This window comes from Pseudophryne corroboree, chromosome 3 (assembly GCF_028390025.1).
Source record: "Pseudophryne corroboree isolate aPseCor3 chromosome 3, aPseCor3.hap2, whole genome shotgun sequence".
In the NCBI taxonomy this organism is placed as follows: domain Eukaryota; kingdom Metazoa; phylum Chordata; class Amphibia; order Anura; family Myobatrachidae; genus Pseudophryne; species Pseudophryne corroboree.
This window is the reverse complement of record NC_086446.1, coordinates 120,700,745-120,717,083: the sequence shown is the minus strand read 5'-3', so window position 1 is coordinate 120,717,083 and position 16,339 is coordinate 120,700,745. Positions and strand designations below refer to the sequence as shown.

The following is a 16,339-nucleotide window of genomic DNA, read 5'->3' as shown; positions in this document are numbered from 1 at the left end:
AATACGTGTTTGGAATTCCCTGCCTGAGAGAGTAGTAACAGCGGACTCAATCATCACCTTTAAGAATGGGTTAGATAAATTCTTATTGGATAAAGATATTCAGGGTTATTGTGCGTAGGCACGCATTATAGTTACTATAACTAGTCCTAACTTAAAAATAACTAGTCCTATAATAAGACTGCACAGGAGACCACAAATAGGTTGAACTCAATGGACGATTGTCTTTTTTCAACCTTAGTTACTATGTTACTATGTACTCTGTGTATGTGTGTTTCATGTATGTATTATGTACTCTGTATATGTGTGTCATGTATGTATTATGTACTCTGTATGCGTGTGTCATGTATGTATTATGTAATCTGTGTATGTGTGTTTCATGTATGTATTATGTACCCTTGTATGTGTGTGTCATGTATGTATTATGTACTCTGTGTATGTGTGTTTCATGTATGTATTATGTACTCTGTGTATGTGTGTTTCATGTATGTATTATGTACCCGTGTGTGTGTGTGTGTGTGTGTGTGTGTGTGTGTGTGTGTGTGTCACTTATGTATCACGTGCTGTGTGTGTCATGTATGTATCATGTACTCTGTGTGTGTGTGTGTGTCATGTATGTATTATGGGCTGTGTGTGCGTGACATTTATGTATGATGTACTGTGTGTCATTTATGTATCATGTACTGTGTGTCACGTATTTATCATGTACTGTGCTTGTCATGTATGTATCTCGTATAGGGTGCTGTTTTCTGTGCTGTATACTGTAGATCTGCAATAGTGTCCTAGTGGGGCTGTTAGTGTGTATAACACACCTCTGTTACTGTACCGTATATCTCACACACACAGATGTAACACAGCGCTACATACATATGCTGACACCTATACTTACACCGGCATACTCATGCTGACACCTATACGTAAACACCTACTCATACACCGACAAACACAGGCTAACACACTGACATTCACATGCTGACACTTATACATTCACCGATATACACACACTGACATACACACGCTGACACTTATACATACACCGACATACACACACTGACATGCACACGCTGACAATTATACATAAACTGACATACACACGCTGACACACTGACATACACACGCTGACACACTGACATACACCAATATACACACGTTGACACACTGACAAACACACACTGACACTTACACATACACCAACATACACGCTGACACTTGTACATACACCGATACACAAATGCTGAGACACTGATTCGCATGCTGACAGCTATACATACACACCTGTTTATACACTGACATGCACATGCTGACACCTATTTATATGCTGACACCTATACATACATTGACATACATGCTAACACCTTTACGTACACAGACATACACACACCTACATCTATGCATACATTGACATACACACCATGACACCTATATACAGTGCTGCAAGTATGGCGGTATGGGGGCGGTACTGTGTATCGGTAAGAAATCGACAGCTGGTACGCAGTACCACCGGCCGCCCACCTGTACTTGCAGCCACTGCTGTGTGTGTGTGTCAGGGGAGGAGAGTGCAGCATGCACCTCTCCTGTCCCTTAGTGCTCAGTCCGGCGGCGGCATGTGTGTCAGCTTTCAGGGGAGGAGAGCGCAGTGCACGTCTCTCCTGCCCCTCATTGCAGCAGCGGCGTGTAGAATCTCAAACCAGCCTCCGGTTCATGAGCTAATCAGAGCTCGTGGACCGGCAGCGACGGCTCCTGATTGGCTGCCGGTCCGCGAGCTCTGATTGGCTCACCAACTGGCACCTGGTTTGAGATCCTACCCGCCACTCGCTGTGCTCTCCTCCCCTGACACACATGCACAGTAGCAGCCAGAGCAGCAATGGTGAGCAGCATTGTGGGGTGGGGGGCATGTGTGTGTACCTGGCACTGTGGGGGGCATATCTGGCACTGTGCGGACATGTGTGTACCTGGCACTGTGGGGACATGTGTGTACCTGGCATTGTGGGGACATGTGTGTACCTAGCACTGTGGGAGCATATCATGCACCGTGGGGGCATATCTGGCACCGTGGGGGCATATGTGTATCTGGCACTGTTGGGGGCATATGTGTATCTGGCACTGCACTATTGGGGGCATATGTGTATCTTGCACTGCACTATTGGGTTCATATGGGTATCATGCCCCAATTTTCATTGGCCACGCCCTGTGTGGCATGTGGACGCACCCATTTTTTAGCACGCACACAGTACAGCTAATAAATTTGTTTTTATTTGCACCGCTGCCTATATATAAAGTGACAATTATTTGTGCGTGAGATGATGATGTGGCAGAGAGATGCAGGGGGGGGAGATGGTGTGCTGAGAGATGATGCAGGGAGGAGATGATGGTGTGACTGAGAGACATGGGGTAGATGATAGTGAGGCTGAGAGACGCCGGGGGGAGAGATGGTGTGCCTTAGAGATGCAAGGGGCAGGATGTGAGTCTGGCTAAACCACTGTTGAATGATGATGATCTTGTTAATATTCCTACACAAACAGGCATCTTCTGGACGAATCCAATGTGATCTCCTACATGAATATTGAATACTGACTGAAGACGCCATCTGCCTTAGATGATGCATTTCTTCAGAGGTTCCAAATTGTGAGAAACCATCCTATAGGTAAGGTGCATGTGGAATTGAAAAGAATGTGTGCGACTTGAAACAGGTGTCGTGCGATGTTGACACACTCCATTTTCTGTGTCCACGCCCCTTCTTTTTTTTCATAATGTACTATGTGGGTCTTTTCTACAGCGGGGTATACTGGTATTCCACAGGGAATAACATCGGGGTGTAGAGTAGGATCTTGATCCAAGGCACCAACAGGCTAAAAGCTTTGACTGTTCCCAAGATACTCAGCGCCGCCTCCTCGATAACCCCGCCTCCGTGCACAGGTGCTCAGTTTGTAAGTTGGTGCCATGCAGTGCAGGCAGCTAACAGACAGGGCTGCTCTATCAGCCCTAAGAAGAGCTATTTTAAAGAAGATAGAAGACTTCAAGGGCTGCAGCAGAGGCACTCTAGTGCTAGATATCATTCTGATATCTCCTGCTTCAGCTCTATCACCTCCCACAGTGGCGCTGTATACTCCCGTGTCCCTGGTTGCCAGGTACTTACAGCGGAGGCTCCGGTTCTTCACCCAGGGCACACACACTAACCGAAGTTCTCCGGGTTCTCGTGGCCGAACTCAGGGAGGAGGTAAAAGCGTCCCCCAGACGGGACCCGCTGGAAAACGCGATCCGCAGTGGCCATTAGGAGGCGTGCCGCGCGCTGGCGTGGACACTGTGGCAGTACAGGAACCCCACTAGACCAACAGGGCAAGGGCACAATTCGGATTAGGCTATAATCTATTTTATTAAGGCCCGCAGCACCCGGTGGTGAAGTCCAGCAAGGGGATAAGGCTCTGGCTGTAGCCCCTTCCCCAGACCCTAGGCGCCATTCAGAGTAAATGTTCCTGCCCTGGAACTGCATCTCTCTGTCTCCCTCACTCCCTGTCAGCGTTTGGGCGCCATTACGCACTCCTGCGCTGATTCTGGTACTGCTGGGTGATGCCTCCTCTGTAAAGACGCCTGCATCATCAGTGCTGTGCATTTACAGGACACTTAAGTATTCTACATGTCATTTAGACAGTGTTAGTTAAGAACAAGTGCATACTTCAGGGTTCTTTAGTACAAGTACCCTGTGATATTCATCCAGTTTTTACTGTGCATTGATATATCTGTTTATATACATAGCTTTAGTAATAGTATTGCTAGTCCAGTGCAGTTTTATTGTTTGTCATTATTCCTGCATTGCACATGTGACTGTGTGCATTCCTCCCAACTTTTCTTCTGCTGAAGGAGGGACATCTGCGCGTGCAAAGCGCCCGCCTGCCAAAAAGGGGGCGACCTATGAAAATGCTTTGTCCACTCAGTTACAGCAATTGAATAACTCTTTGGATAAATGTATTCCTGACCCTCGCCCGCCTAAGACTAAACCTAAGAATTCCTCTAAGTGGGCTCTTGCTTCCTCTCAATCCATGCATGTTTCGGATACCTATTCCGATGAAGATGGCATGTATACTGAGCCCACAGACTCTGATCATGACATTTCTGATGGGGAATCTGTTTCACATGTGGATGTTCCTGATCTATTAGAGGCTATCAGGCTCATTCTTCAGATTGATGATGATCTTGAGCCTGCTACTACATCTAAGAAACCGGACAGTCAAACATCAGAAGGTTACTAAATTGATCTTACCTCATTCTGACCACTTGGTTGACATACGTCAGGAATCCTGGGAGAACCCAGGAAAGAAATTCACCCCGCACAAGAACATGCTAACCCGCTATCCCCTTCATAGCCAGATTAAGAGGGGAGCCAGGGCACACTGTACCCCAGGGCCCCCCAGCTGAAGCACACTGACATAACTAGCTTTCCCTCAGAAGCAGAACCAGCAAGCCAGAATGCAAGCTGGACAGTATGTGTGACCTGTTATATAATGAGAGCATTTGGGTTTAGAGAGAGATACACACACAGAGTCCTCCTGACTCCTGTCCCTGTGTGTTAGTAGTACAGACACTGCTGCTATTCACGGATTTCATTTTTCTATGTGTAATTTAAGGTTGTTTAAGTTGTCTTTGTTCCACTAAAAGAATATTTAATAAAATAGTTGTCTCTCAATTAGGTGGCGCCATAAACAATCCCCAGGCATTATTAAACTATCAGTTTAAATCTAATCAACACAATTGGTTTAAATTCTATATACACAATCCCTACCTCTCAACATGATCCATTTTAGGAGGTACAAAATACTCTCTACCTTGACTTCCTTCTTAAGTTATTATTGCAATCACCTTGTTAAAAAACCTTTCTTATCAATGAAATAGTTCAGCAAAGGTGACATTAATCATATACAGTATTAATAGAGAAGTCCAGGAGCATTTTGTCCCTCCTGGAATGGGTATGCACAATCTAATATACCCCCCCCCCCTTTCACCAGGGCCCCCTTGTCTTAAGTGCCCAGGGCACCCCCAAAGGTTAATCCGGCCCTGATCCCCTTGAGGCAGAATTGAGTAAAAATTGGAAAATGCCACTGCCGGTGGATTCGCATCTTCTCTGCTTGACACTACCGTCCCTTCTCTTCAGGAGCCGACGGATAAGCATGTGGAGGGCTGCTTAAAAGCTATCTATACCCTCGCAGGGGCTGTGCATAGGCCCACCATTGCAAGAACAAAAATTGAAAACCTGACCAGTGCGCAATTAGCTGCCTTTGTGAATCGGCTGATGTGGAGCGTCACCTACACTCCAATGACACAATACAACACCACAAAGACCATCAGCCTCGATTCTCTTGGCGCTCAGGATTACAGTCCAAAGGTACTCTGACTCAAGGTTGATATGAGTCATGCACTCGGAACCTTAAAAACACAGAATGAAACCTCATAGGGCAATATATCCAATTCTTCTGTATTAGTACAATGATGGTAAGTGAGGACTCCTACCCCTTGGAGTGGTCTACGTTATAGGTAGACAGAAACCGCGTGTAGTATTTCTAGTGGTACAACCCACACCGGATACTGCATGTATTCATCCTCCAAGAGAAGAGATATTTCCAAAAATAGTATAATACTGTTTTAATAAAATATAATACACAATGTAAGACAAGTAACGGTGATGCTAGCCTCTCACCCGGTGAGTGGTCTACTCCAATCAGGGCAGACAAATGAGCATAAAGATGGAAAATCCAGGCGTCCCTGCAGGCTCCAAAACACACCGGGCTCAAGTCAGGGTCACTGCTTTCTCCCTCCGCCAACGCGTTTCGATACTTCCTGTATCTTCCTCAAGGCATGCCTTGAGGAAGATACAGGAAGTATCGAAATCAGGGGCGTCCCTGACGTGACGAAGAGCGGGATACTGCTGAAGGCAATGAAGGGATGGGCGCGCGTGGCGCCGACGCCGCCTGATAGGAGGCGGCCCATTGATGCGGCCTTGCTTCCGGCTGTCATCGGGGCGGTTGGTGGTATCGCGTCGTCCATGTTTGAGTCGCTGCTGTTCAGTTTGGCGTTCTCAATTGCCTATCACGGTGCCTTTCGGGTATCGGAGTTGGTGGCACCTTCTAAGCGAGCAGATTCGCGCATGCTTGTCGGGGACGTGGTGGTGGGTGAGAAGTCCTTGCTGTGCAGATTGCGTCGCTCTAAGACGGACCAAGTTGGTAGAGGTCGCTGGGTCACCTTGGTTCCGGCACTCGAGGAGAGCATTTGCCCAGTAAGGTTGGCAGGTCAATATGCGGCAGTACGGCCCGTTGGTCGGGGGTCATGGCTGCGGCATTATGACGGTCTGCCGGTGACGAAATATCAGTTTCGTTGGATGCTGGGTCGCTGTCTGGCGAGCTTGGGCTTTCCACCCGCTGCTTTCGGGACGCATTCCTTCCGCATCGGGGCTGCGACGTCGGCTATGTCGGCAGGGTTTTCCGTGGCTGAGTTCCAGGCGGTGGGGCGATGGAAGTCGTCAAGTTACAGACGATATATTCGCCCCGTTGCATGAGATGTCGGCTTGCATGGGGTTGTTTAAGTTGTAGTTGGGATAAGTTATGTTGTACAGTTCAGTACGTTCTTGTGTTGTGCGTCTGTTTGTTTCCCCCTTTTTATCCTACTCAGGGATTAGCCACTCGCCGCTGCTGGCAGCGGGGGTCTGGAGTTCTTTTGCGATTTTTTTGCCTGACTTGACGGACTGAATTCTAATCCACAATTCGGCTGATCAGTTCTAATCAAAGTCCCTCAGCAGGTTTTTACGCTTTCACCTCCAGCTGAGTGCTTACATGTTTTTCCCATTTTATACCCCCCTTCCCTCCCCCCCCCCCCCCCCGTTTAATTTCTTATTCTAATTTTATCTTCCCATTTGTGTGTTTATGTTCTGCTTCAAATTGGCTGGAAGCTTGTGCAGATCGGCTAGGCCGTGACTTCTGCAATAAACGAAATCTCATTTTTTTCTTTTGGCATATCCTTCAGGTTAATGCGTTTAATAACAATGCTATAGATAATTAGTAACCAATTTTACCCCCTTTCCTTCTCTTCAGGTTGGTTGGACGATGACTTGGCTACATGGGTGGTTGGCCACTCTTATGTGTATTGGGCAGCCAGGTTTTTGGCCTCGGAGGGGGCTCAGATGTTTCCTAGGGCTCAGGGAGTTCGTTGGCTCGGTTGGCGGGGGATGATGTGGAATGAGCTGAAGAGTAGGCTAGTCAGTCAGGCCAGCGAACATGGAGTCCCTAGGGTGCTGGTTGTCCATTTAGGTGGCAACGACCTGGGGAAGAGGACATCTTTGGAGCTGCGGTGGGCCATGATAAAGGATCTGGTCAGTGTGGCCGCAGCATGGACCAATTGTGTCTTGGTGTTCTCTTTGATGGTGCCAAGGTTGAGTTGGCGAGGTGTGGCGGATGGTCGCCTGACTGATGAAGCCAGGCAAAAGGTGAATAGGGCGGTGGCGAAGTGGGTGTTGTCCCACGGAGGCAAAGTGGTTCGCCACCCTAGGATTCGGTCTTGAGACAGTCACCTTTTTCGGCCTGATGGTGTGCATCTATCCAAAGAGGGGATGATGATTTTCCTGGAGGATCTGTGTCTAGTGTTGCAGGAGTTAGGGTAAGGTTATGGTGGCGGTGCGAAGACTCTGGAGAGGAGCCTTTTCGCTGTTGGCGGAAAAGAACGGCAGGTTGTAGTTTGTATTGTTAGCTGTAGTGATTTACAGTTTGGTGTGGTTTAGGTGCACTCACCTCCATCGACTTTTAGGGCTGCTCAACCACCCTTCCGGGGGCAGCGGCAGGCACCCATCAGGGTGTGTAGTCACTGTGGGGGTTGAGTTGGGCACCTATTACCGATTTTATAGTTTGTATTTAAATTAGGATAGTTTTGAATTTTAACGTTTTTAAGGTTAGCGTCAGTTCAATAGAGCCGTTCTTTTTTCTGCCACCATATGCCGGCTGAATCGGCATGTTAACAAAAAATTTCAATTACAGGTTTGCTAATGGTTAGGGTACAATAAATAGCTAGCAATTTTTCTGCCAAATTCAAGTCTCCGTGTCATTATTTCTTGGTATTTGAGGTATATGAATGCTTTACTTTGAATGAAGGGGTCCACCGAGTATCATTAGGATGTTTATAGGATTACAGTCTGCAATAAATGTATTGCTATCTACAGCTTTAAATTATGCCAACACTAGCAGATAACATTCTCAGCTATCAGTAACTCTCAACTTTAACATCTCACCTATTTATGTGCCAGCCAGTAATAGGAGGAAATCTGATTACTAAACTATTAATTGCAACCTCGGCTAGGAGGGAAATAGAAGGCTTTTCCTTATTGTGCAGGGATTACAATGTGCAGGGATTACAATGTGCAGGGATTACAAAAAATACCTTATATATAAATCAGCGGAGGTCTTTATTTAGCTAACTTTGGCCTTTAATGTATTGAGCCTCCACACACAGTGTGCATAATTGGAATAATCCAGCTAGTGAATTGCTAATTTTGTTAACCATAACGTATTCCAGAAAGCAGTTTACTCATCTACATCATACGAATTTAAACAGTTTTCACTTGTTGAAGGAGAAATCTCAAATGTGCACCACCGAAAGAGAGCTCAATTATGTTAAACTGTTACTTAACTCAGAGTATAACTTCCATTAGTATAGTTTAAAATAATCAAAATGAAATTGTATTGTTATGCTATGGTAAATGAGAGATATGATCTAAGTCTGTTTACAGTTAATGTGAATGTATAACTGGAATTGAATGTTATTAACTGCACCAATCAGCTGCTTTGTATAATTTTATATGATGCAAATTTTGAATGTTACTTCAATGCTGATGGGTTGCCATGGGCAAATTCTCCACTGGCTCACTTCTCCACCCTTTTCACTGCTTCATGAATAGACCCGTAATGACTAATATAAAGAAAATGATTTCTATTGGAAACATTCATTAACAAAGGCATAACTAGGGTAGGTCGAGCTGGGCATGTGCCCTGGGCACTATGCAGACCTGACAGATGGGGGGTGCCACTATCGCAGTGTATACTGTACAACAAAGTTAGTTTTTTTATTATACAGCCCTCCCTCCTGTTGTTGCTGTGGCCTCCAGTGCGCCCGCGGGAGCTGTTGGCGCATGGGACGAACAGGCTGTAGTGCACATGCGGGGCCTGCCGGCTGAAGATGACTGTGCGTGGAATGGATGCTGGAAGGGGCAGGTGGAGCCCGGAGCCTCATCACCAGCCCAGGTCTGACTGATCTGTGCGCCTCATATACTGTATGCATTGTGTATGTATTGTGTATGTGTGTGTCATGTATGTATTATGTACTCTGTGTATGTGCATCATGTATGTATTATGTACTCTGTGTATGTGTGTTTCATGTATGTATTATGTTGGTCTTGGTGCATGTTGGCACCAACGACAAAGTTAGTGGAAGGTGGGATGTCCTTAAGAAAGACTATAGGGAATTAGGCAAGAAACTTAAGGCAAGGACATCTAAGGTAATATTCTCAGAATTATTACCACGCGCTAGCCCAGGGAGAAAGGGGGAGATTAGGGAGGTAAATGTGTAGCATAGAGATTGGTGCAGGAAAGAAGAATTTGTGTTCCTAGAACACTGGGTGGACTTCTCTGTCAGGCGCCATCTTTTTTGTCGTGATGGATGGCACCTGAATGAGGAGCGGGCAGCAGTGCTGGGGGGGAGGATGGTTAGAAGTTTGGAGGAGATTTTAAACTAGGTGCCTGGGGGGAGAGTTTAGCAAGAAATCACGGGTCATTCAGTAAGAATAGCATGGGTGACGTTAGTGAGCAAAACGGGGGAGGAGTAGGGGTGAGGAATAGAGCAGACGGCAAGGGTAGTAACATGGGAACTAAAAAGGGTTTTAGAATAACAGTAACCAATGACGATTATGGGTCATCTTTGCTGCATAAGAATTATGATGTCCCTACCATAAGGGGAAATACATATCTCAATTGTATGTATGTAAATGCTAGAAGCCTTACAGGTAAAAAAAGGGAACTAGAAATCCTCGCAGCAAGCTGGGAATATGATATTATAGGCATTACTGAAACGTGGTGGGACGAATCTCACGATTGGACAGTCAATCTAGAGGGTTACACGCTGTACAGGAGAGACAGACTAAATAAACGGGGTGGAGGGGTATGTCTTTACATAAAGCCATTTCTAAAATCTGTTATACGGGAAGATATTCAAAAAGGGACTGTAAATACTATGGAGACGTTATGGGTAGAAATTGCATGCGGGGGTAAAGGAATAAAGAAGTTATTATTGGGGTTTTGCTACAGGCCACCTGGTATTAATGTGTCTGACGAGAAATTGTTACTGAATCAAATTGAAAGAGCAGCAGGAGTAGGAGACATAGTAGTGATGGGAGACTTTAACTATCCCGACATAAACCGGAAAATGAATTCATGTGATACTGCTAGGGGTAATATATTTTTAAACACGTTAAATTATAATTACTTAGTTCAATTAATCGAGGAACCAACTAGGTACAATGCAATCTTAGACCTGTTATTAACTAACAATGGGGATTGGTATCAAATATTGAAGTAGGAGAGCCCATAGGTAACAGCGACCACAATATGGTCACATTCAATATCAGTTTTCATAAGCAGTCCTATACTGGCTCAACTAGGAATCTAAACTTTAGCAAAGCCAACTTTGACATGATAAAGGAAGCGTTAAGGGACATTGAATGGGAAATTCTGTTTCAAGGAAAAAATACTACAGAGAAATGGAATGTATTAAAATCACTACTAATTAATAATGCTCGTAAATTTATTCCCACCAGCAGCAAAAAAAGGAATAAAAATCCCAAACCAATGTGGTTTAACAAACATATAAAGGAATTAATGGACAAAAAAAGATGAGCATTTAAAAAATACAAATCTGAGGGGGATGCAGAGTCATTCCAGCATTATAAGGACTGTAACAAAATATGCAAAAAAGGAATGAGCGGCTAAAGTAGAAACTGAAAAAGTAGTAGCAAAGGAAAGCAAAGCGAATCCCAATTTTTTTTAAGTACATCAACAGCAAGAGACTAAAGAAGGAGAGTATAAGCCCTTTAAAGGACAAGAAGGGAGTCTTAATCAAAAATGATAATGACATAGCAAACAAACTAAACAAGTTTTTTTTCAACGGTATTTACCAGAGAGGACCAAATGCTGGGTCTAACACAAAATCTCAACAAAGATAATGTCCCACTGCTAAATGCTTATTTATGCTTATTTATGTGAGGAGGTAGTCTCAAAGATTAATAAGTCACCTGGTCCAGATGGAATTCATCCGAGAGTTCTTATGGAGTTGCACGCTGAACTAGCAAGACCTCTATTTTTTATCTTCATGGATTTGGTTAAATCGGGTATGGTTCCCAAAGACTGGCTTATAGCGGAGGTAGTGCCGATATTCAAAAAGGGGGGCAAAGCTGAACCAGGTAATTATAGACCAGTTAGTCTTACATCTATAGTGGGGAAAGTATTGGAAGGTATTCTAAGGGACAGTATTCAAAAGTTCCTTGAAGCAAATAAGGTCATTAAAAGGAACCAACATGGATTTGTGAAGGACAGATCATGTCAAACCAACTTACTTGGCTTTTATGAAACAGTAAGTGCGAACCTTGATCAGGGTAAGGAGGTGGATGTAATCTTTTTAGACTTTGCTAAAGCTTTCAACACTGTACCACACATGCGTCTTATATATAAGATACAAAAAATAGGGCTAGGGAGCACAATATGCACTTGGGTCAGTAATTGGTTAGATAATAGGGAGCAGCGGGTTGTGGTCAATGGATCATTTTCAAATTGGACTACGGTACTAAGTGGTGTGCCACAAGGGTCTGTACTTGGACCACTTTGGTTCAACCTTTTCATCAACGACCTAACAGTAGGTCTACAGAGGGTGTCAATTTTCTCTGACGTTACCAAATTGTGTAAAGTTATAAATACGGAGGGGGATGCTGAGTCTCTTCATAACGACTTAACTAAACTGGAAGCATGGGCAGCAAAATGGAGAATGAGATTCAACACAGACAAGTGTAAGGTAATGCACTGTGGGGGCAAGACCAAAAATTACACCTACATACTAAATGGGGTAATACTAGGGGATTCTGTACTGGAAAAAGACTTAGGGGTTCACATAGATAACAAATTAAGCAGCAGTACCCAAAGTAGGAGTGCAGCAAAGAAGGCTAATAGGATATTAGCATGCATAAAACGAGGAATTGATGCAAGGGACGAGAGTATTATACTCCCATTATATAAATCACTAGTGAGGCCACATCTTGAATACTGTGTGCAATTTTGGGCACCATATTACAAAACGGATATCCTGGAGCTAGAAAAGGTTCAGAGGCGGGCGACCAAACTAATCAAGGGCATGGAGAAGCTGAAATACGAGGAAGTCTTGCACGGCTAGGCATTTTTACATTAGAAAAGAGGAGACTAAGAGGGGTCATGATCAACATCTACAAATATACAAGGGGTCAATACACAGAGCTCGGTAGGGACTTGTTTTCTATAAGATCAGCACAGAGGACACGTGGTCACTTACTTAGGTTAGAGGAGAGGAGTTTCCGCACATTGAGGCGAAAAGGTTTTTTCAAGTAAGGACAATACGTGTTTGGAATTCCCTGCCTGAGAGAGTAGTAACAGCGGACTCAATCATCACCTTTAAGAATGGGTTAGATAAATTCTTATTGGATAAAGATATTCAGGGTTATTGTGCGTAGGCACGCATTATAGTTACTATAACTAGTCCTAACTTAAAAATAACTAGTCCTATAATAAGACTGCACAGGAGACCACAAATAGGTTGAACTCAATGGACGATTGTCTTTTTTCAACCTTAGTTACTATGTTACTATGTACTCTGTGTATGTGTGTTTCATGTATGTATTATGTACTCTGTATATGTGTGTCATGTATGTATTATGTACTCTGTATATGTGTGTCATGTATGTATTATGTACTCTGTATGCGTGTGTCATGTATGTATTATGTAATCTGTGTATGTGTGTTTCATGTATGTATTATGTACCCTTGTATGTGTGTGTCATGTATGTATTATGTACTCTGTGTATGTGTGTTTCATGTATGTATTATGTACTCTGTGTATGTGTGTTTCATGTATGTATTATGTACCCGTGTGTGTGTGTGTGTGTGTGTGTGTGTGTGTGTCACTTATGTATCACGTACTGTGTGTGTCATGTATGTATCATGTACTCTGTGTGTGTGTGTCATGTATGTATTATGGGCTGTGTGTGCGTGACATTTATGTATGATGTACTGTGTGTCATTTATGTATCATGTACTGTGTGTCACGTATTTATCATGTACTGTGCTTGTCATGTATGTATCTCGTATAGGGTGCTGTTTTCTGTGCTGTATACTGTAGATCTGCAATAGTGTCCTAGTGGGGCTGTTAGTGTGTATAACACACCTCTGTTACTGTACCGTATATCTCACACACACAGATGTAACACAGCGCTACATACATATGCTGACACCTATACTTACACCGGCATACTCATGCTGACACCTATACGTAAACACCTACTCATACACCGACAAACACAGGCTAACACACTGACATTCACATGCTGACACTTATACATTCACCGATATACACACACTGACATACACACGCTGACACTTATACATACACCGACATACACACACTGACATGCACACGCTGACAATTATACATAAACTGACATACACACGCTGACACACTGACATACACACGCTGACACACTGACATACACCAATATACACACGTTGACACACTGACAAACACACACTGACACTTACACATACACCAACATACACGCTGACACTTGTACATACACCGATACACAAATGCTGAGACACTGATTCGCATGCTGACAGCTATACATACACACCTGTTTATACACTGACATGCACATGCTGACACCTATTTATATGCTGACACCTATACATACATTGACATACATGCTAACACCTTTACGTACACAGACATACACACACCTACATCTATGCATACATTGACATACACACCATGACACCTATATACAGTGCTGCAAGTATGGCGGTATGGGGGCGGTACTGTGTATCGGTAAGAAATCGACAGCTGGTACGCAGTACCACCGGCCGCCCACCTGTACTTGCAGCCACTGCTGTGTGTGTGTGTCAGGGGAGGAGAGTGCAGCATGCACCTCTCCTGTCCCTTAGTGCTCAGTCCGGCGGCGGCATGTGTGTCAGCTTTCAGGGGAGGAGAGCGCAGTGCACGTCTCTCCTGCCCCTCATTGCAGCAGCGGCGTGTAGAATCTCAAACCAGCCTCCGGTTCATGAGCTAATCAGAGCTCGTGGACCGGCAGCGACGGCTCCTGATTGGCTGCCGGTCCGCGAGCTCTGATTGGCTCACCAACTGGCACCTGGTTTGAGATCCTACCCGCCACTCGCTGTGCTCTCCTCCCCTGACACACATGCACAGTAGCAGCCAGAGCAGCAATGGTGAGCAGCATTGTGGGGTGGGGGGCATGTGTGTGTACCTGGCACTGTGGGGGGCATATCTGGCACTGTGCGGACATGTGTGTACCTGGCACTGTGGGGACATGTGTGTACCTGGCATTGTGGGGACATGTGTGTACCTAGCACTGTGGGAGCATATCATGCACCGTTGGGGCATATCTGGCACCGTGGGGGCATATGTGTATCTGGCACTGTTAGGGGCATATGTGTATCTGGCACTGCACTATTGGGGGCATATGTGTATCTTGCACTGCACTATTGGGTTCATATGGGTATCATGCACCAATTTTCATTGGCCACGCCCTGTGTGGCATGTGGACGCACCCATTTTTTAGCACGCACACAGTACAGCTAATAAATTTGTTTTTATTTGCACCGCTGCCTATATATAAAGTGACAATTATTTGTGCGTGAGATGATGATGTGGCAGAGAGATGCAGGGGGGGAGATGGTGTGCTGAGAGATGATGCAGGGAGGAGATGATGGTGTGACTGAGAGACATGGGGTAGATGATAGTGAGGCTGAGAGACGCCGGGGGGAGAGATGGTGTGCCTTAGAGATGCAAGGGGCAGGATGTGAGTCTGGCTAAACCACTGTTGAATGATGATGATCTTGTTAATATTCCTACACAAACAGGCATCTTCTGGACGAATCCAATGTGATCTCCTACATGAATATTGAATACTGACTGAAGACGCCATCTGCCTTAGATGATGCATTTCTTCAGAGGTTCCAAATTGTGAGAAACCATCCTATAGGTAAGGTGCATGTGGAATTGAAAAGAATGTGTGCGACTTGAAACAGGTGTCGTGCGATGTTGACACACTCCATTTTCTGTGTCCACGCCCCTTCTTTTTTTTCATAATGTACTATGTGGGTCTTTTCTACAGCGGGGTATACTGGTATTCCACAGGGAATAACATCGGGGTGTAGAGTAGGATCTTGATCCAAGGCACCAACAGGCTAAAAGCTTTGACTGTTCCCAAGATACTCAGCGCCGCCTCCTCGATAACCCCGCCTCCGTGCACAGGTGCTCAGTTTGTAAGTTGGTGCCATGCAGTGCAGGCAGCTAACAGACAGGGCTGCTCTATCAGCCCTAAGAAGAGCTATTTTAAAGAAGATAGAAGACTTCAAGGGCTGCAGCAGAGGCACTCTAGTGCTAGATATCATTCTGATATCTCCTGCTTCAGCTCTATCACCTCCCACAGTGGCGCTGTATACTCCCGTGTCCCTGGTTGCCAGGTACTTACAGCGGAGGCTCCGGTTCTTCACCCAGGGCACACACACTAACCGAAGTTCTCCGGGTTCTCGTGGCCGAACTCAGGGAGGAGGTAAAAGCGTCCCCCAGACGGGACCCGCTGGAAAACGCGATCCGCAGTGGCCATTAGGAGGCGTGCCGCGCGCTGGCGTGGACACTGTGGCAGTACAGGAACCCCACTAGACCAACAGGGCAAGGGCACAGGTCGGATTAGGCTATAATCCATTTTATTAAGGCCCGCAGCACCCGGTGGTGGAGTCCAGCAAGGGGATAAGGCTCTGGCTGTAGCCCCTTCCCCAGCCCCTAGGCGCCATTCAGAGTAAATGTTCCTGCCCTGGAACTGCATCTCTCTGTCTCCCTCACTCCCTGTCAGCGTTTGGGCGCCATTACGCACTCCTGCGCTGATTCTGGTACTGCTGGGTGATGCCTCCTCTGTAAAGACGCCTGCATCATCAGTGCTGTGCATTTACAGGACACTTAAGTATTCTACATGTCATTTAGACAGTGTTAGTTAAGAACAAGTGCA

At 45.3% G+C, this 16,339-nt stretch overlaps 1 long non-coding RNA gene across 1 annotated transcript in view; it reads left to right on the top strand.

Moving 5' to 3' along the window:
• The window catches only part of LOC135054939 (uncharacterized), a 299,005-nt gene that overhangs the window by 264,982 nt on the left and 17,684 nt on the right, over positions 1-16,339 (top strand). The window contains exons 2-4 of the long non-coding RNA XR_010243600.1: positions 2,520-2,641; positions 9,103-9,269; positions 15,192-15,313. This is a non-coding gene — a long non-coding RNA (uncharacterized LOC135054939). The remainder of the gene's footprint in view (positions 1-2,519; positions 2,642-9,102; positions 9,270-15,191; positions 15,314-16,339) is intronic.